Raw genomic sequence first — 22290 nt, 5'->3', positions numbered from 1 at the left:
TAGATAAGATCTTCCCCAAGTTCTCCTAGACTCTTTGCCCTCTCTGCGTCGACTGACTTCCAACCTTCTGCTTCTCCCTCAGGAAAAGTACAGGGGCCGGAAGTAGGCGTGTACTCTTCATATCCTTCGTTCACCTCTCTCAGTGTTCTTAGTCGGGTCTGGTCCGTAACATTTTGAAATAATGTCCATTGTATAATGTTAACTCACACTAGACATGGTTACCTTTTAGTTCTGAGTCACTTTTCTCTTATCTCGGTCCTATATATGTAGGATATTACTCTATTAGGCCGTATCTAGCTCTTCCATTTGGGGCACATAAATTCAATTAAGTGTAGACAGTACAGGACTGTGAGAGTAACTGTGTGCCTCGGCACTCCCTCCTATTATTACTCACTTTTCATTCACTTTTCATTTTTCATTCTTCACCATTCACTGATCTGCGGCTTCTTCCAGTTTTTCAAGGTGCCGCACATAACGATATTTGTCGCGTAACGTTTTTCGATATCCTTTATCCCTTACTGAAGTTGGAACATCATGATAATCTTCATGGGTTGGCTGTTGTGGATGACGTGGTTGTGGTATGGGTGGTTGTGGTCGGATGGTGGATGAGTCAGCCGCAGCCGCCTGTGTTGTGTTCCCACCGAATGCCTGGTGTAAGTCGTCACCACCATCATCAGTGTCATCAGCATCGTCGTTGCCTTCCATGTTTCTGTAGTTGTTGCCGCAGCTTGCTGTGCGGCGACAAAAGGTTACAAGAGGATGGAAAACAGGCAGAATATAAGAGAGAAGTGGAGGAGCGATTGGGTAAATATGATTTGGAGCAGATGGGGGACATGGAAGGTGTGTGCAAGATATTCACAGAAGAAAGCTGTGCAGCATGTGAGATGGTGTGTGGGATGAAGAGAAGATGAAAGAGGGTGCAAGGAATAGCATGGTGGAATGAAGAGGTGAGACAGGCTGTGGCACAAAAGATGAAAACATATAGTGAGTGGTTGAGAAACAGAGGTGAGAAGGAAGTTGGGAGATGGAAGAGAAAGTTATATGTAGAGAGGAAGAGAGAAGTAAAAAGATTAGTAAGAGAGAATAAGAAGAGAGTGGATGAGGAATCTGGAAGAGAATTTGAGTGTAAAGTGCAGGTAATGTAAGAAAATGTTCTGGAAAGTGGTAAACAGAGTTAGACTGGGTGTTAAAGAAGCTAGTCGAGAAGTGAAAGATGTAAGTGGTAGATTACTACTGGAGAAGGGAGAAAAAATGAGAAGATGGAGAGAACACTTTATGGAATTGTTGAACACAGAGAATGAAAGTAATGCAAGTACAATCAATCCTAATAAATCGCAGCAATTTGGGTCTGGACCACTGCCGTGATTTACGAATTCTGTGATTTATGAATAATAACTCTTATGTGAAGTCAGGTATAATTATTCCCTTGTACAAAGGAAAAGGGGAAAAAGAAGTGTGTGGTAATCATAGGGGCATTTGTCTTCTTAGTATAATAGGAAAAGTGTATGGTAGGATACTTATTGACAGAGTTAGAGAAAGAACAGAGAAATTAGTTGGAGAAGAACAGGGAGGCTTTAGGAAGGGAAGAGGTTGTGTAGATCAGATATTCATTCTCAGATCTTTAGTGGAAAAGTTTCTAGAGAAGGGAAAGAAGCTGTATGCGGCTTTCATGGATTTGGAGAAAGCATATGACAGGGTGGATAGACTAGGATTGTGGAAAGTGTTAAGAATATATGGAATAGATGGGAAGTTGTTGAATGCTGTGAAGAGTATGTACGATGGTGCGAAGGCTGCAGTGCGTGTGGATGGTGAACTAAGTGAATTTTTCTCTTTGAAAGTTGGGTTGAAACAGGGATGTGTCATGTCTCCATGGTTGTTCAATCTGTACATGGATGGGGTAATAAAAGAGGTACAAGGTAGGGTAGTGGATGTTGGAGTGGCCCTGGTGAGAGAGGATAGTGTTTGGAAACTCCCTGTACTGTTGTTTGCAGATGATACCGTGTTGTTGAGTGAAGACGAAGGAGAGCTGCAAGGCTTGGTGGGTGAGTTTGAGAGAGTGTGTAGGAAACGGAATCTAAAGGTGAATGTAGGGAAGAGTAAAGTGATGGTCTTTGAGAGAGGTGAAGTCAGTGAATGTACAGCGAGGTTGGATGGTGAGGAATTGGAAAATGTGAGTACGTTTAAGTACTTGGGTAGTGTGATGAGTAAGGATGGAGGTTTGGAGGGTGAAGTGCTTGAAAGGGTACAGCAGGGAGGAAAGGTTGCTGGTTCTTTGAAAGCAGTGATAAGAAACAGGGAAGTGAGCATGGAAGTGAAAAAGTTGCTACATGACAGTATTGTGATACCAACTCTAACGTACGGAAGTGAAGCTTGGTCGTTGTTGGAAGGACACAAGTCAAGAGTGAGAGCAGTGGAAATGAGTTATTTAAGAGGAGCCTATGGAGTCACATGGAGAGACAGGCTGAAGAATGAGGATATAAAGGAGCGTTGTGGTGTTGATGTGGATGTGATAGGAAGCGTTATGAGGAACACACTGAGGTGGTTTGGCCATGTGGAGAGGATGGAGGGTGAAAGACTGACGAAGAGAGTGTATGTGAGTGAGGTGGAGGGGGAAAGAGGGAGGGGGAGGCCGAGGATGAGATGGAGAGATGGGGTGGAGAAGTATATGAGAGAGGGGGGTGTGAGTTGGGAGCAGGGGAGTGAAATGGCGGAGGACAGGGCGACTTGGAGGCGATTTGTTTGTGGCCACCCCAAACGGGATTGAGGCGTCTGGCAATAGATAGATAGATAGATGTGAAAAATTAATTTGGGTCTGGACTTCAGCCAATCTGCCTCCAGAGCACCCTACCTGCGCCCATCTAGGCACCATCAAACACAAACATACAAATTTAGGAATATTCAGTGCATGTATTAAATAGAAATAAGCAATGTTAAGGGATCTCACCTTAATCCTATGACGAAATTGCGTGAGTGGAGTGGGGTGGTGTTGGGAAGAACTTAGAACCTCTCAGCACTTGTTCTTCCCAAACTCTTTCGCCAGCTTTGAAAACTTCTCTCCCTTCTCAACATGACGAATGAGCTCCAAACGTTGACTGTACGACAACGGTGGCAGCTTCTTGATGCCATACTGCTTAGAGCGCTTCATCGGGGGGACGGGAGGGGCCATGGCTGGTAGGAGGTGGGGTGAAGTTGCACAAAAAGGGCAGTTAGCTCTCGTACTCCACGGCGACTGTCTGTGGTGTGCGGACTGGCGGGACAAGAACAATAACAACATGGCGGCATTAGTATGCACACTTGCCACCAGGGACACGTGGTGATTGGTTGTTGGGTCGCGATTTTCAGTTTGAATGCCGCTGTTTACGGTTCTCCTCGGAAAAGGCCCACTTGGGTGCCTAGGTCCGCGATTTCGTGACTTAACAGTGATTTAAGGTTGGCGTCAGTCTGACGGCCACTTAGCCGTGACTTACGAATCCGTGATTTATGAACATGCGATTTACGAGGATTGAGTGTATAAGTGGCTGGGGAATGGCTGGGAGAAGGAGGGTTGTGAGAATAGAGGAAGAAATCAGTAGGATGGAAGTTGTGGAAGCAATGAAGAAAGTCAAAATGGAGAAAGTCCCAGGAATTGGAGTGTGGTGAAATGCTGAAGCATGGGGGAGAGATAGTAGTAGAATGGATGTGGAAGGTGTGCAGATTGGCCTGGGAGGAAAGTAAAGTCCCAAAGGATTGGAAGTCATGTATAATTATTCCTCTGTACAAAGGAGAAAAGGAAAAAGAAGTGTGTGGTAATCACAGGGGCATTTGTCTTCATAGTGTAATGGGAAAAGTATATGGAAGGTTACTTATTGAGATAGTTAGGGAAATAACAGAGGAATTAGTTGGAGAAAAACAGAGAGGTTTCAGGAAGGGAAGAGGTTTTGTAGATCAGATATTCATTCTCAGGTCTTTAGTGGAGAAGTTTCTAGAGAAAGGAAAGAAGTTGTATGTTGCCTTCATGGATTTGGAGAAAGCATATGACTGGGTGGATGGGCAAGGATTGTGGAAAGTATTAGGAATATATGGAGTTAACGGGAAGTTGCTGAATGCTTTGAAGAGTATGTATGAGAATGGTAAGGCTGCAGTGTGTGTGGATACTGATCTGAGTGAAAATTTCTGTTTGAGGGTTGGACTGAAATAGGGATGTGTTATGTCTCCGTGGTTGTTCAGTCTGTATATGGATGGGGTTATAAAAGTGATACAAGGTAGGGCAGTGGATGTTGGAACAGCCCTAATGAGAGAGGGCAGTGTGTGGAAACTCCCTGTACTGATGTTTGCAGATGATACTGTGTTGTTAAGTGAAGATGAAGGGGATATGCAAAGCTTGGTGGATGAGTATTGGAGAATGTGTACGAAATGGAATCTAAAGGTGAAAGTACGGAAGAGTAAAGTTATGGTCTTCGAGAGGAATGAAGTCACTGAATGTACAGTGAGGTTGGATGATGAGGAAATGGAAAATGAGTGCATTTAAGTACAGTACTTGGGTAGTGTGATAAGTACAGTAAGGATGGAAGTTTGGAGGGTAAAGTGCTTGAAAGGGTACAACAAGGAAGAAAGGTTGCTGGTTCTTTGAAAGCAGTGGTAAGAAACAGAGAAGTGAGCATGGAAGTGAAAAAGTTACTGCATGACAGTATTGTGATACCAACTCTAATGTATGGAAGTGAAACTTAGACTTTGTTGGAGGGACACAAGTCAAGAGTAAGAGCAGTGGAAATGAGTTATTTACGAGCAGCATGTGGAGTCACATGGAGAGACAGACTGACAAATGAGGAAGTGAAGGAGTGTTGTGGTGTGGATGTGGATGTGGTAGGATGTGTTAGGAGAAACACACTGAGGTGGTTTGGCCATATGGAGAGGATGGAGAGCAAGAGACTGATGAGGAGAGTGTACATGAGTGAGGTGGAAGAGAGGAGAGGGAGGGGGAGGCCAAGGATGAGATGGAAGGATGGAGTAGAGAGGTATATGAGAGATTAGGGGTGTGAGCTGGGAGAAGGTTAGTGAAATGGCAGGGGACAGGGTGACATGGAGATGATTTGTTTGTGGCCACCCCTTGTGGGATTAGTTGTCTTGCAATAGATAGATAGATAGAAACAGAGAAAAATGAAGACCACATTGTAGTCTGGCTAGGTATACTTTCTCTCTGGGAAGGGTAGTTTTCATAGGATGAATATCTGGTGAAGTTTTGTGATGGCTGTGATGGCTATTCACTGCGAAGTTTTGTGCTGACTGAAGGAGGAAGGATGTTGTTGAGACATTTTGTGTAGTTGTGAGAATTTTTTTTTTTCTCTCTCTTGTAAGGATTTTTGCAACATTATCCCATAAACTGCAACTTAGCTTAATAGAGCACCAAGATCTGACTGTGATGTATCTCCCCTTGCATCTCATAGCTACTCATAAAACTAGTTCAGTATTTGATGCCATAGTAAAATACATAATTTTTTTAAATTTGTAAATTGAGGGCACTGTAGCAGCTAAGCTGTTGCACATATTGACCTAAGAATTGAAACACATATACCATACTTCATCACATTCTCTGTGAGCCAGTATGACCAAAAATCAGTTGGAAAAACTTTTTTTGAGCACCACACGCAATGAAGATTTACCACAAGCTTTAGTTAACAGGTTAAGTTGCAAGTATGGGATTGATTTTGTGCTGAAGCAGTGAATTTTGTACCTCTTACATTCTTTTGATGCATGATTGGGAATAATTTTTTGTAGTGCAAGTTTTTTTTTTTTCTTCTTCTCGTGCCTTTGTACATCCTGCTACTATTAATTGTAGGGACTGAGCTTGGATTCATGTAATTTACTTTTCTTTGGAAGAATTGCTCATTAAATTTTTCTGTGATTCCATCTGATGTCTGAAGGTAGTACCTATGCATGTTCTCATGGCATAGTGTTTATGAGAACCTTTATTGATGTAGATAAAAGGACAGAGCCCTGCGGAAGTCCACTAGGGAAGTTTTGCACTCATAATGATTTACCTTCGAGTGTAATGTATCCATGTCTTCCAGGTAAGTAGTTGGCAAGCCAGCATTTGGTGTTCTTCCCCATGTTTGTATTGTACTGTAGGTTTTGATGATTGTTTTTCATCAGGGGATTGCATCAAATCCTGCATTTATGTTTGTTTAGTGTCGTGCTCTAAAGCCATGTTGTGAGGAAGCAAGGGGAGACAGGAGATGTGGCTTTGTTCACTTATCTTGGATGGTATGCTGAGTAGTATTATGGGTCCCTACAAGGAAGAGTGTGTTGGTTCCTTGTTTTGTTTGCCTCGAAAGCAAATGAAGATAAGAGTAAAGAGATGGTTGTTGAGAGATAAGGTGACTAAGAGTGTTCTGTTCTGGTGAATGGAGAGAGGTGTGAATTTGTGAGAGAGTTTTAGTACAGTAATTGTACTTGGGTGCAATGATACAATAGGTAAATGTGCAAAGGAAGTGGAAAGTTGAATGGCACTGGCAGAAAAGTGGCCATTGCCATGAAGACCTTGATATAAAGCAGAGGTATGAGCATGGGACCTGCAAGAAGATTGCTTAAAAGAATATTAATACCCACATTGACATATGAGTGTGAAACTCTGGTGTGACATGAAAATGAAGTCAGGAGTTTGAGTGTCAGAGACTGGATTCATGAGAAATGTTTGTGGAGTGCAGAGAGCAGATACGATAAGAAATGATAGAATTCATGAAAGACGTGGAGTAAAAAGGTACATGGACAACAGAGCTGAAGAGAACATGCTTAGGTGGTATGCTTAGGAGATACGCTTAGGTGACATGCTTAGGAGGATGGATATAAATAGTGTGGTGAAAAGGGTACAGTATATGTGAGTGAGCCTGAAGATGGGAGGAGGCATGGTAAACCAAGAGGAAGGTGGGAGTGCATGAGAAAGCGAAGTATGGAGGCTGATGAGGCTAAGGAACTGACAGGGGATCGAGTTGGTTGGATGAATTTTATACAGATGAGTGTATGACAAGGGTTTGGCATCCCTTTTGAAATTGAGTTGTTATATCGACGCTGCATGTGGACAGGTGCACATTAAATATATTGAAGGAAGTAGCAGAGGATTTCTGTGATAAAGACAGAGGAACACAAAAGGCTAGGGAAATATGAGAGAAATAAGTGAAGGCTAGTGAAAGTAAGCTTCCAGAGTGTGAACACTGTGGAAGAAATACTAAAAAAAATGCAAACAAACTCATGGAAAGATCAGAGGAAGAGAAGAGTAAATTTTTTTACAAAGTAACTGGATTGGAAGTACAAAAGTGGTATACACTCAATCCTTGTAAATCGCGGCAATTTGGGTCTGGACCACTGCCGTGATTTACGAATTCCGTGATTTATGAATAATAACTCTTAATTGAAAAATTAATTTGGGTCTGGACTTCGGCCAACCCGCCCCCACAGCACCCTACCTACGCCCATCTGGGCATCATCAAACACAAACATACAAATTTAGGAATATTCAGTGCATTCAGTGCGTGTATCAAATAGAAATAAGCAATGTTAAGGGATCTCACCTTAATCCTATGACGAAGTTGTGTAAGTGAATGGAGTGGGGAGGTGTTGGGAAAAACTTAAAACCTCTCAGCACTCGTTCTTCCCAAACTCTTTCGCCAGCTTTGAAAACTTCTCTCCCTTCTCAACACGATGAGTGAGTGCCAAACGTCGATTGTACAATAACGGCGGCAGCTTCTTGATGCCATACTGCTTAGAGCGCTTCATGGGGGAATCGAGAGGGGCCATGGCAGGTAGGAGGCGGGGGGGAAGTTGCACAAAAAAGGGCAGGTAGCTCTTGTACTCCATGGCGACAGTCTGTAGTGTGTGGACTGGCGGGACAAAAACAACAACAACATGGCAGCATTAGTATGCACACTTGCCACCAGGGATGTGTGGTGGTTGGTTGTTGGGTCGCGATTTTCAATTTGAATGCCACAGTTTATGGTTCTCCTCGGAAAAGGCCCACTTGGGTGCCTAGGTCCGCAATTTTTGTGACTTAACAGTGATTTAAGGTTGGTGGCAGTCTGACGGCCACTTAGCCGTGATTTATGAATCTGTGATTTATGAACATACAATTTAAGAGGAGCCTGTGGAGTCACATGGAGAGACAGGCTGACGAATGAGGATATAAAGGACCGTTGTGGTGTTGATGTTGATGTGATAGGAAGCGTTATGAGGAACACACTGAGGTGGTTTGGCCATGTGGAGAGGATGGAGGGTCAAAGACTGACGAAGAGAGTGTATGTGAGTGAGGTGGAGGGGGAAAGAGGGAGGGGGAGGCCGAGGATGAGATGGAGAGATGGGGTGGAGAGGTATATGAGAGAGGGGGGTGTGAGTTGGGAGCAGGGGAGTGAAATGGCGGGGGACAGGGCGACTTGGAGGCGATTTGTTTGTGGCCACCCCAAACGGGATTGAGGCGTCTGGCAATAGATAGATAGATAGATAGAGTGTATAACCAACAGGGAATAAAGAGAAGGAAGGTAATACACTCAAGATATGGCAAGTATGTAAACAAGATGATTAAGCTGATGTACTCAAATGTAGATGGGATGGTGTCTGAATTATTAGAGATGAAAGACTATACCAAAGAAAAGGAACCACATATTATTTGTCTAACTGAAACAAAATTAACCCCAAAGATATCAAGTGATATCCTAAACTTAGAGGAATACAATATATGGAGAAGAGACAGAAATTTAAGAAAAGGAAGAGGAATTATAATATTAACAAAGAAAAATCTACAAGTCAAAGAAATAGAGCTAGATATAACCTCTCAAGTAGAACTGATTGCAGTAGAGGTTAATACATCTGAAGGGAAAGTGATTGTGGCAGATTGATACATCCCACCCAAAACAAAGGCTTGGGAAAGAGGCGAATATGAAGACCTGGTAGAAAGTGCAATTCAGAGTTTAGGAGCATTACTACACAGAATGGAAGAGGAACCTAAAAGAATTTTATTAACTGGAGATTTCAATACAGATATAAATTAGAATACTTTAGATGTAAGAGGCCATGAAAACTGTTGGGATCTAAAGCTCCTGGATCTTGTGCAGGAGCTTTTCCTAACACAGCATGTAAAGGAAAACACAAGGAAAAGAGGACTTGATGATCTGTCAGTACAAGATCTTATATTTACTAGGCAAGAAAATCTATCTGTCTATCTACCTATTGCCAGACGCCTTAATCCCGTACGGGGTGACCACAAACAAATCGCCTCCACGTCACCCTGTCCCCTGCCATTTCATTGCCCAGCTCCCAACTCACACCCCCCTCTCTTATATACCTCTCCACTCCATCCCTCCATCTCATCCTCGGCCTCCCCCTCCCTCTCCCCCCCTCCACCTCACTCATACACTCTCCTCGTCATTCTCTCACCCTCCACCCTCTCCACATGGCCAAACCACCTCAGTGTGTTCCTCCTAACACATCCTATCACGTCCACATTCACACCACCTTGCTTCTTTATATCCTCATTTATCAACCCATCTCTCCATGTGACTCCACAGGCTCCTCTTAAATAACTCATTTCCACTACTCTCACTCTTGACTTGTGTCCTTCCAACAACATCCAAGCTTCATTTCCATACGTTAGAGTTGGTATCACAATACTGTCATGTAGTAACTTTTTCACTTCCATGCTCACTTCCCTGTTTCTTATTGCTGCTTTCAAGGAACCAGCAGCCTTTCTTCCTTGTTGTACCCTTTCAAGCACTTCACCCTCCAAACTTCCATCCTTACTCATCACACTTCCCAAGTACTTAAACATACTCACATTTTCCATTTCCTCACCATCCAACCTCGCTGTACATTCACTGACTTCACCTCTCTAAAAGACCATCACTTTACTCTTCCCTACATTCACCTTTAGATTTTGTTTCTTATACACTCTTCCAAACTTATCCACCAAGCCTTGTAGCTCCCCTTTGTCTTCACTCAATAACACAGTATAATCTGCAAACAACAGTACAGGGAGTTTCCAAACACTACCCTCTCTCATTAGGGCCACTCCAACATCCACTGCCCTACCTTGTACCCCTTTTATTACCCCATCCATGTACAGATTGAACAACCATGGAGACATGATACATCCCTGTTTCAACCCAACCTTCAAAGAGGAAAATTCACTCAGTTCACCATCCACGCACACTGCAGCCCTAGCATCATCATACATACTCTTCACAGCATTCAACAACTTCTCATCTACTCCATATATTGTTAATACTTTCCACAATCCTTGTGGAAAAGAAAATGATATTGACAATATAATGTATCACTCTCTATTCAGCAAAAGCGACCATGCAGTGTATATTTCAACTTTAGGATTGCATATGACATACTGAACAGTAATAAGAGTTACAAAAAGAGCCTAAACTACAAAAAGAGCAACTACCATGACCTAAGGAAGTACTTCTTATAAATAAATTGGGAAAAGGAGCTTAGAGGACAAGATTTAAATGCTACTTATAGAAAAGTCTGTGAATTTTATGAAATAGCAGTCCAAAATTACATCTCTCAGCACTAAGAAGTAGAAATGAATATAAAGAAATGTTTTCTTTTTTATGTGAGGAAGAAGGAACCAAAGGCTGAGCCTGCATTAACAGTTCCTTCAAAAAAAAAAAAAAAAAAAAAAAGAGAGAGAGAGAGCCAAATTCAAGATCCGTTCACCTCGAGATGCCTGGACACACTGCGTTTGGAAGACTGGAGATCAAAAGAAGTAGGAAATGCAGACAGAGGGAGATAGTTCCAGAGCTGACCTGTTGCATAAATGAAGGACTGGGAGTAACAGTTAACTCTTCCATTAGAGAGTTGGACAGAAAAGGGATGAGAGTTTGTTGCTAGATGGGTGCTACCCACCTGTCATAGAAGTGGAGGGATGCAAGCAGACAGTTCAGAGAAGCAGTGACCATTGATGTAGTGATAGAAAAGAGATAAAGAGGGAACAATGCCGCGAAGAGGCAGAGGTTGAAGGAAGCCAGTAAGAGGAGAAGAGTTGATGAGACGAAAAGCCTTTGACTAAACCCAATTGTGAAGAGCTATATGTGGGGAGCCTCCCCACACATGAGAGTTGTACTCTAAACAGGGGCGAATAAAACCTGTGTATAAGGCAACAACTGTGCAGGGGTAAAGGAGGCATGGAGTTGGCTTAGCACACATAATAAGCAAATTTTACAAGAGATGAAATATGATCTTTCCAAGATAAGTCCTGGATGAATGAAACCCCATGCATGTTCAAGGATGATGCAGGATTGAGCTGGATATTACTGAATGTTAGTGGGTACTCCTATGGAAGATTCTGATGGGTTGATAGGTGTAAAAACTGAGTCTTTGATGCATTAAAAACAACAAGATTATTTTTACCCCAGTCAAGAGATACCAGCCAAGTCAGACATTAGGTGTGCCATAGCCTCATCCCTTGTTTGTTGAAGCAGCTGCTGAGATGGACATTGCAGAAACCGAATGGAAAGGTGAAGTGCGGAATCATCAGCATACGAGTGGATAGGGTTAGATGTACAGCTTAGAAGATCATTGATGAATAAAAAGAAGGAGTTGGTGATAGGACAGAGCCCTGAGGAACACCTCTGTTGATAGATCTAGGAGAAGAACAATGGCCATCTACAACAGCAGCTATAGAACGACCAGAAAGGAAGCTATAGATGAAGGCACAAATAGAAGGATATAAACCGTAAGAGGGCCGTCTGGAAATTATAGATTTATGCCAGGCTTGATCGAAAGCCTTTGCGATGTCAAGTGCAATGGCAAAGCTTTTGCCAAAGTCCCAAAAGGAGGATGACAAGGAGTCTGAAAGGTAAGTGAGAAGATCGCCAGTGGAGCATCCCTGACGGACCCCATACTGACGATCAAAAAACAAGGTTGTGATAGGAGAGATGCTTTAAAATTTTTCTGTTAAGAATAGATTTGAAAACTTTTGAGACACAGGATGTTAAAGCAATTGGACGATAGTTAAAGGGCTGGGAATGATCACCCTTCTTTGGGACTGGCTGAATAAGAGCAAACTTCCAGCATGAAGGAAAGGTACAAGTTGAAAGACAAAGGCGAAAGAGTTTACCTAGGCAGGGTGTAAGCACAGAAGCACAGTTCTCGAGGACAACAGGAGGGACTCCATCAGGCCCATACACCTTGTTAGTATTGAGGCCAGTGATGGCAGAAAATATGTCAGCTGAAGAAATTTTAATGTCAGCCATGAGGAAGTTAGAGGGGGAAAGTGATGGAGGAACAGCATCGGAATCGTCTAAGGTGGAATTGGAAGAGAAAGTCTGAGCGAAGAGATCTGCTTTATCAGTAAAAGAAATAGCTGCAGAACCATCAGAGTAGAAAAGAGGAGGGAAGGATGATGAGGTGAACTTGTTAGAAAGATTTTTGGCAAGGTGCCAGAAGGAACAGGAAGAATTCGAGTTGGAGAGTTGAGAGCATTTAGTGCGGATAAAATTATTTTTTGCAGAAAGAAGAACAGACTTAGCACGATACCGGGCAGAAACATAAAAAAAAATGTGATTCAGGGGTGGGTTGGCTCCAGTACCTTTTATAGGCCCTCTCCTTGTTGCAGACAGCGTTAGAAAAAGCGTGATTAAACCAAGGCTTTCTTGCATTAATCAAAGGATATGAGAAAGGAATGTATGCTTCCATACCCGAGAGAATAACCTCCGTAATGTGCAAGGCACACTCAGATGGCTCCTGGCCATGGAAGCAATAATCATTCCAGGGAAAATCAAACAAGTACTGCCTGAGGGCCTCCCAATCCACAGCTCCAAAGTGCCACAGACAATGTTTCTTTGGAGGGTCCACAGGCCGTAATAGAGCAATAGGACAGTTAAGATAATAAGGTTATGATCGGAGGAACCCAACGGAGAGAAAAGATTAACAGTGTAAGCAGAAGGACTAGTTGTAAGGAAGAGGTCAGGTATGTTAGGGCTCCCTCCAGTGTGGTCAGGGATATGGGTAGGGTGCTGCACAAGCTGCTCTAGGTCATTAAGGATAGAAAAGTTGTAGGCTTGTTTTCCAGGTGGATCAGTGAAAGGAGGGGAGAGCCAAAGGTGGTGGTGAACATTGAAATCTCCTAGAATGGAGATTTCAGAGAAAGGAAAAATGGATAGAATGTGTTCCATCTTAGAAGATAGTCGAAGAATTTTTGATAGTCAGGAGAATTAGGAGATAAGTAAACAGCGCAGATATATTTAATCAGAGAATGACAGGAGAGCTGAAGCCAGAGAGTAGAGAATTCAGAAGAATCAAGTTCAGGAACATAAGAGCAAGATAGGTCGTTGCGTACATATACACAACAACCACCTTTGGCTTTGAAATTAGTTTAGAGAAAGTAGGAGGATACAGAAAAGGGTTTGCTGTCAGCTGCCTCAGACAGCTGAGTCTCAATTAAGAAAGGGTGAGGTTTAGAGGAGAAGAGGTGGTGTTCAACAGAGAGAAAGTTAGAGGAAAGGCCATGAATGTTGCAGAAATGAAGAAGAAGTGAGTCAGACAGTGGTTCTAGGCAGGTTGAATCATCACTGGGAGAGGGGTGGATGGTGGGGGCATTTGCGGTCCACCCTCCTCAGGGACTCCGAGGCATGGTTATAGTGTGCCATTTTTCCTTTTTTTAATTTTGAAAAGGTAGTGTAGTATTCATTCTTAGATAGTAGTGGAAAAGTTTCTAGAGAAGGGAAAGAAGTTGTATGCGGCTTTCATGGATTTGGAGAAAGCATATGACAGAGTGGATAGACAAGGATTGTGGAAAGTATTAAGAATATATGGAGTAGATGGGAAGTTGTTGAATGCTGTGAAGAGTATGTACGATGGTGCTAAGGCTGCAGTGCGTGTGGATGGTGAACTGAGTGAATTTTTCTCTTTGAAGGTTGGGTTGAAACAGGGATGTGTCATGTCTCCATGGTTGTTCAATCTGTACATGGATGGGGTAATAAAAGAGGTACAAGGTAGGGCAGTGGATGTTGGAGTGGCCCTGGTGAGAGAGGGTAGTGTCTGGAAACTTCCTGTACTGTTGTTTGCAGATGATACTGTGTTGTTGAGTGAAGACGAAGGGGAGCTGCAAAGCTTGGTGGATGAGTCTGGGAGAGTGTGTAAGAAACAGAATCTAAAGGTGAATGCAGGGAAGAGCAAAGTGATGGTCCTTGAGAGAGGTGATGGCAGTGAATGTACAGTGAGGTTGGATGGTGAGGAAATGGAAAATGTGAGTACGTTTAAGTACCTGGGTAGTGTGATGAGTAAGGATGGAAGTTTGGAGGGTGAAGTGCTTGAAAGGGTACAACAAGGAAGAAAGGCTGCTGGTTCCTTGAAAGCAGCGATAAGAAACAGGGAAGTGAGCATGGAAGTGAAAAAGTTACTACATGACAGTATTGTGATACCAACTCTAACGTATGGAAGTGAAGCTTGGACGTTGTTGGAAGGACACAAGTCAAGAGTGAGAGTAGTGGAAATGAGTTATTTAAGAGAAGCCTGTGGAGTCACATGGAGAGGCAGGCTGACAAATGAGGATATAAAGGGGTATTGTGGTGTTGATGTGGATGTGATAGGAAGCATTAGGAGGAACACACTGAGGTGGTTTGGCCATGTGGAGAGGATGGAGGGTGAGAGACTGAGAAGGAGAGTGTATGTGAGTGGGGTGGAGGGGGGGAGAGGGAGGGGGAGGCCGAGGATGAGATGGAGGGATGGGGTAGAGAGGTATATGAGAGAAGGGGGTGTGAGTTAGGAGCAGGGCAGTGAAATGGCGGGGGACAGGGCGACGTGGAGGCAATTTGTTTGTGTCCACCCCGTACAGGATTGAGGCGTCTGGCAATAGATAGATAGGTAGATAGAGGGTAGTGTAGCATGTACTGTGCATGTAGACTGATGTTGGCAGTTAGAGAAACCTGTATTGGAGAGCATGCTGGCCTACTCTCTGTGTTACTGAAACACTGAAAAAGTTCAGCAAAGGGGGATGGTTAGGAACTAGTTTCGCAGGCTGATAAAACTGGAACTCCAGCTCTCCCTGTCATCATCTTTCCATCCACCATGGGAGTACTTTGCTCGACTGATGCTACAGAGTGTAAAAAATAAAAAGGAAAAGGAGATTTCCTGTTGAACAGATACAGAAGACACAATAGTGAAATGGCATATAACATCTGTAAACAGGCAAGAAAGGATTATACAAGGATAAGGAGAGAAGCTCAAAGACAGTTTGAGGAAGACATTATAAATAAAAGTAGTGATCAACCTAAGCTATTTTACAGCTACATCCGACTTGAACCACAGGTCAAGATAAAATATAGTCCATTACGGATGATGGGGCCATCTATACACAAGAGAAAGATATTTGTGAAGCACTAAATACAATTTCCAGTCAGTTTTGACAGAAGAAAATAATTTTGAAAGAGATGATATGGAACATGTATCCCACACATATTGCCAGATATACAAATATCAGAAAAAGAATTAGACAATGGAAAAGCATATGGTCCTAACGAAATTTCTGGTTGAGTGCTACATGACCGTGCAGAAGAGTTAAGCAGACCTTTATATTCAATATTCAAGGAATCCTTAGGTCAAGGTAAACTAACTGATATTTGGAAGAAAGCAAACATTATTCTCCTATTCAAGAAAGGGAATAGACAGAATCCACTCAACTACTGACCAGTATCACTGATCAGTGTTGTAAGATACTAGAAAAGCTCATAGGAAAGTTTGGGTAAACCATCTAGAAGAACACAGTATGATAACAGAAAGGCAGTTTGGTTTTAGGAAGGGAAAACCATGTGTTACTAATCTGCTGAGTTACTATGACAGGGTTACAGAATCATTACAGAAAAGAGAAGAATGGTTGGACAGTGTCTATTTAGATTTCAAGAAAACATTTGAGGAGATTTCCTGTTGAAAGCAGTGATAAGAAACAGGGAAGTGAGCATGGAAGTGAAAAAGTTACTACATGACAGTATTGTGATACCAACTCTAACGTACGGAAGTGAAGCTTGGACGTTGTTGGAAGGACACAAGTCAAGAGTGAGAGCAGTGGAAATGAGTTATTTAAGAGGAGCATGTGGAGTCACATGGAGAGGCAGGCTGAAGAATGAGGATATAAAGGAGCGTTGTGGTGTTGATGTGGATGTGATAGGAAGCGTTATGAGGAACACACTGAGGTGGTTTGGCCATGTGGAGAGGATGGAGGGTGAAAGACTGACGAAGAGAGTGTATGTGAGTGAGGTGGAGGGGGGAAGAGGGAGGGGGAGGCCGAGGATGAGATGGAGGGATGGGGTGGAAAGGTATATGAGGGGGGGGTGAGTTGGGAGCAGGGCAGTGAAATGGCGGGGGACAGGGCGACTTGGAGGCGATTTGTTTGTGGCCACCCCAAACGGGATTGAGGCATCTGGCAATAGATAGATAGATAGATTTGAGAGAGTACCGCACCAAAGACTTTTATGGAAACTGTACCATCAAGGAGGAATCCAAGGCAACCCGTACTGTTGGATGCAGGATTTTCTCAGAAAAAGGGAAATGAGAACAATACTATGGGGAAATTACTCATCATGGAGGGAAGTGACCAGCAGAGTTTCGCAGGGCTCAGTGCTGGCACCAATTATGTTTTTAGTATATATAAATGACACAGACAGTAACTCTGGAAATGGAAGCTATCTAATTATGTTTGCTGATGATGCAAAAAATATAGAGGAGAATTCCTAACAGATTCTTGCAAAGAGCTACAAAAAGAATTAAACTTCATGAATGGAACAATAAATGGCAAATAGAATTTAATGTGGACAAGTGTCATATAGGCTAACTAAGTTTGGTAAAAGTGAAAGAAGATCAGATTGGGATTATAAATTATGAAATTCAATCCTACACATATCAGAATGTGAGAAGGACCTAGGAGTGATTATCAATGACAGACTATCTCAGGCTGACCACATCAGTGAGAAGGTACATTAACATGTATAGATTGCTTGCTATTATGAGAATAGCATTCACATATATAAATGAAGACATGCTGATAAAGATAATAACATCATTCATCAGACCAGCCCTGGAGTATGCATCAGTATTTTTTTTTTTTTTTTTTTTTTTTTAATGTGAGGAAGAAGGAACCAAAGGCCATGGCCCGCAGTAACAGTTCCCTCCAAGAGAAAAACAAAATACAAAAGAGAGCCAAATTCAAGATCCGATCATTTTGAGATGCCTGGACACACTGCGTTTGAAAGACTGGAGATCATAGGCAGCAGGAAATACAGATAAAGGGAGACAGTTCCAGAGCTGACCTGTTGCATAAATGAAAGACTGGGAGTAACGGTTAACTCTTGCATTAGAGAGTTGGACAGAAAAGGGATGAGAGTTTGCTGCCAGACGGGTGCTACGCGCCCGTCGTAGAAGTGGAGGAATGCAAGCAGACAGTTCAGAGGAGCAGTGACCATTAAAGTAGTGATAGAAAAGAGATAAAGATCCAACAGTGCGGCGAAGAGACAGAGGTTGAAGGGAGTCAGTAAGAGGAGGAGAGTTAATGAGACGAAAAGCCTTTGACTCCACCCTATTGAGAAGAGCTGTATGTGGGGAACCTCCCCACACATGAGAGTTGTACTCCACACAGGGGCGGATAAAACCTCTGTATAGAGTCAACAATTGTGCAGGGGTAAAGAAAGAGCGGAGTCGGCTTAGCACACCCAATCTCATGGAAGCAGATTTTACAAGAGATGTAATATGATCTTTCCAAGATAAGTCCTGAGTAAATGAAACCCCAAGCATGTTCAAGGATGATGCAGGATTAAGCTGAATATTATTAAACATTAATGGGTATACCTGTGGAAGATTTTGTCGGGTTGACAGGTGTAAGAACTGAGTCTTAGATGCATTAAAGACAACCATATTATTTTTACCCCAGTCAGCGATACGAGCCAAGTCAGACATTAGGTGTGCCATAGCCTCATCCCTTGTTTCTTGAAGTAACTGTTGAGATGGGCATTGCGGGAACCGAATGGAAAGGTGAAGGGTGGAGTCATCAGCGTATGAGTGGATAGGGTTAGATGTACAGCTTAGATCATTGATGAATAAAAGGAAGAGAGTTGGTGATAGGACAGAGCCCTGAGGAACACCACTGTTGATAGATCTAGGAGAAGAACGATGGCCATCTACAACAGCGGCTATAGAACAACCAGAAAGGAAGCTAGTGATGAAGGCACAGATAGAAGGATAGAAACCGTAGGAGGGCAGTTTGGAAATTAAAGATTTATGCCAGACTCGATCGAAAGCCTTTGAGATGTCAAGTGCAATGGCAAAGCTTTCGCCAAAGTCCCGAAAGGAGGATGACCAGGAGTCTGAAAGGTAGGTGAGAAGATCGCCAGTGGAGCGTCCCTGACGGAACCCATACTGACGATCGGAAAGAAGGTTGTGATAGGAAAGATGCCTTAAAATTTTTCTATTAAGAATTGACTCGAAAACTTTTGAAATACAGGACGTTAATGCAATTGGATGATACTTGGAGGGTTGGGAGTGGTCACCCTTCTTTGGGACTGGCTGAATGAGGGCAAACTTCCAGCAAGAAGGAAAGGTACAAGTTGACAGACAAAGGCAAAAGAGTTTGCCTAGGCAGGGTGTAAGCACAGAAGCACAGTTCTTGAGAACAACAGGAGGGACCCCATCAGGCCCATATGCCTTGTTAGTACTGAGGCCAGTGATGGCAGAAAATACATCAACTGAAGAAATTTTAATGTCAGCCATGAGGAAGTCAGAGGGGAGAAGTGATGGAGGAACAGCACCGGAATTGTCTAAGGTGGAATTGGAGGAGAAAGTCTGTGCGAAGAGATCTGCTTTATCAGTAGAAGAAATAGCTACAGAACCATCAGAGTAGAAAAGAGGAGGGAAGGATGATGAGGTAAAGTTGTTAGAAAGATTTTTGGCAAGGTGCCAGAAGGAGCGGGAAGAATTTGAGTTGGAGAGTTGAGAGCATTTAGTATGGATGAAATTATTTTTAGTAGAGCAAAGAACAGACTTAGCATGATTCCGGGCAGAAACGTAAAGATGATGTGATTCAGGGGTGGGTTGGCTCCGGTACCTTTTGTAGGCCTTCTCCTTGTTGCGGACAGCATTAGAACAAGCGTGATTAAACCAAGGCTTTCTTGCGTTAGTCAAAGGATATGAGAAAGGAATGTATGCTTCCATGCCCGAGAGAATAACCTCCGTAATGCGCAAGGCACACTCAGATGGCTCACGGCCATGGAAGCAATAATCATTCCAGGGAAAATCAAAGAAGTACTGCCTGAGGGCCTCCCAGTTCGCGGCTCCAAAATGCCACAGACGACATTTCCCTGGAGGGTCCACAGGCCGTACCGGAGTGATAGGACAGGTTAAGGTAATAAGGTTGTGATCGGAGGAGCCCAACGGAGAGAAAAGATTAACAGAGTAAGCAGAAGGATTAGTTGTGAGGAAGAGGTCAAGTATGTTGGAGCTCTCTCCAAGGCGGTCAGGGATACGGGTAGGGTGCTGTACAAGTCTGGAATCTTCATCTCAAAAATCAGATAGATAAGACTGAAAAAGTACAAAGGGCAGCTACAAGATGGGTACCAAGCTTAAGGGATCTAAGATATGAAGAAAGACTTGAAAAACTGACTCTACTAACACTAGAGGAGAGAAGGAAGAGAGGAAACATGATTATGCTATGTAAATGCATCTCAGGGAAAGAGAAAATAGTCATAAATGAGTATATAACATATGGGGATGCATCAGCAAGAGGACACTGAAAAACTACATATAAAGAGAGGCAATAAAGACATGAGGAAATTCAGTTTCCCACATAGGGCAATTGATCAGTGGAATGCACAACCAAATGAAAGTGGTTTAATACACAGGACAGTACAAGCTTGACTCATTCTTGTAAAAACAATTAGGTAAGACCTTATCGTGTTGACCCAAGATTCTGGGAGCTTCAGTGGTGAATGAATGGGTGTGTTGTTCATTTCACCAAACATGCTGTTGATTAGTTATCCCACAATTTTATGCTTTACTGTTCCTGGCATTCTGTTCCCTGCCTGACCGCACCAGTTGGAGGAAAAACAGGAAGGGATGATGATGATGATGGCAGTATGTTTCATTTGCTTTAGCACCACTTGAAACCAAACTGTGGGGTTATTTTTGGTTTTTCTTTCATTATTATACAATGATTATGCACACTTAACAGTTATATAACACCACCCCTGATGGACTTCAAGCATGTAGTGAGCACTGCAAATCACAGTGGTTCCCAGCTAAATTAGCAACTACATTTCTGTGATTTCTATGTGACATGTTTGACCACTTGGGAAGAGCTTTTTTTTTTTTTTTTTTTCCAAAAAATATTTCCCCCAAAAGTGGGTGAAAGACTTCCTCATTGATTAGCAGTTATATCATTCCAAAAGTCGCAAGAATTAAAAAGTAGTCAAAGTGCAGTGGCTAACAAAAAATATGGCAAAGATAATTGGTTCACTTGATGATTTTCAAGGTTATAGGCCCCCCCTCTGTTTAGTAAGACATTACAGCTTGTGGATCAGAGTGGAGTGGCTAACAAAAAATATGTATTTGGTAAATAGTCAGCCTGTCGATTTTTAAGATTATAGGCCCCCTCTCTGCTCACCAGGACATTACAGCTTGAGGATGTCATGAGGCTATCTCTGGTTGTGGCGACTTGTTTGCCGGTCCTTGAGTAAAAATGCTGTTAGGCTAGTGTAAAGAGGTTCATGTACTAGACCAGAGTTGTTACTGGACAGGGGCTGGGGTCTATCATGTAACTTCTAGGCTGGGAGGGTGTAAGAGACAGCCTGTAGATGTTCCTTCTTGTTCTCCCTGATTTAGCCTGGTGTTGGATGATTGGTGTCTGATTGGTAATGGAGGTCTTGGTGTTATATTATTGACTACTGTACAGTGGAATCTCCTAAATCACGGTCATATGAGACTGGGCACATGCTGCAATTTGAGAATTCCGTGAGTTAGAAACTGCTAATCTTATGGGGAAAATTACTTATGAATCTGTAATCTTGGAAAAGTTGTCCCCCTTATTCCAAACCTACATCAAACTGTTCATCAGTGAACACTAAAAACCTGGAAAATGAACAGTATTGTAAGATTCTTACCTGACTCTGACTGACAACATTGCTTGAATGGATGGGGAAAAGGGGAGAGATTACGAAGCTTGAGGTGGACTACATCCTGTCAGCACGAGGCGAGTGTGCTGCTGCCTCATGCCTTTCTGCCGCTTCCTCCTCATCAGCCTCCCTCAGGAACCCCTCAAAGTCCAGTGTGGTGGCAACGGAAGCAGTTTCATCATTGCCCTCAGTTGCCTCTGTGTCATCGTAAGAGTTGTCGATTCGTCAAGATTAATTCGTTACCAAATGGGCACGGTCTTTCTATATTTTCTGTTGAAATGAGTCTTTCACAGGTTACTTATTATTCCTCGATAACCACAGCTACTGGGCATTTTTATAAATGTACTTCTGAAAGCTATAAATGAGGATTTAGAATGCATGATTCACTGACACATCCAGTTGGAGCGGTGGCTGGTAAACAATGAGGCCAGTTGGAGAGACTGTCAGTAAACACTGATGATGGCGACCTGCCTGTTTCCTTGAATACCCCTAAATATAGCTATAGTACTGTGTATATTATATATTTTTTCACTCACTTCTTGCAGTCACAGTTCAACAGTTAACTATCAGTGTAGTACATGTACCAAAATTACTTAAATTGAGATCGTGAGTTTGTTATTATGTAGGTGGCATCTCCATGCCCATTTGACAAAGAATTTCAGTTTACTTACTTCTTTACCAAACAGATACTGCCATTCCATATTTTCTGCTGAAATGAGTCTTTCACAAGTTACTTGTTACTCTTCCTGGATTACCACAGCTACTAGGCATTTTTATAAACATATCTCTGAAAGCTGTAAGTAAGGATTTAGAATGTGATACACTGGCGCATCCAGTCAGAGTGGTGGTTGGTAAACAACACGGCCAGTTGGAGAGATCGTCCTTGTTGAGTCCTTAATGATGGGCAACTTTGATTTTCTTCTCATCGCCTTCAATCCTCCTTATTACATCAAGCTTTTGGGTGTAAGTTAATGTTGTTATTTTTTTCCCCTTCCTCTAAGAAGTTGCAGGCTTATGAGGGTTACAATCTGCCATGGTAACAGTGGGCAGGTGGAGGAAGCACGGGAAAAAAAAATCCTCGTTTACCACAATGGAGCCACAACTTGTCAACAGAAAGGAGACATTGCACACAGCTGGGTGGGCACCGGGGCTCATGTGTGCGCGC

General features: G+C 42.8%; 1 protein-coding gene across 1 annotated transcript in view; it reads left to right on the top strand.

Annotated features, from left to right (window-relative positions):
- Positions 1–22290, top strand: part of LOC145401057 (uncharacterized) — a 601394-nt gene that overhangs the window by 310718 nt on the left and 268386 nt on the right. The gene's annotated exons all lie outside the window — the stretch shown is intronic.

The sequence above is a fragment of the Coenobita brevimanus genome, chromosome 54 (assembly GCF_032717465.1).
Source record: "Coenobita brevimanus isolate Jiangsu-jjx chromosome 54, ASM3271746v2, whole genome shotgun sequence".
NCBI lineage: Eukaryota > Metazoa > Arthropoda > Malacostraca > Decapoda > Coenobitidae > Coenobita > Coenobita brevimanus.
Note: the sequence above shows the minus strand (reverse complement) of the source record. Positions and strands in the feature narration are given on the sequence as shown.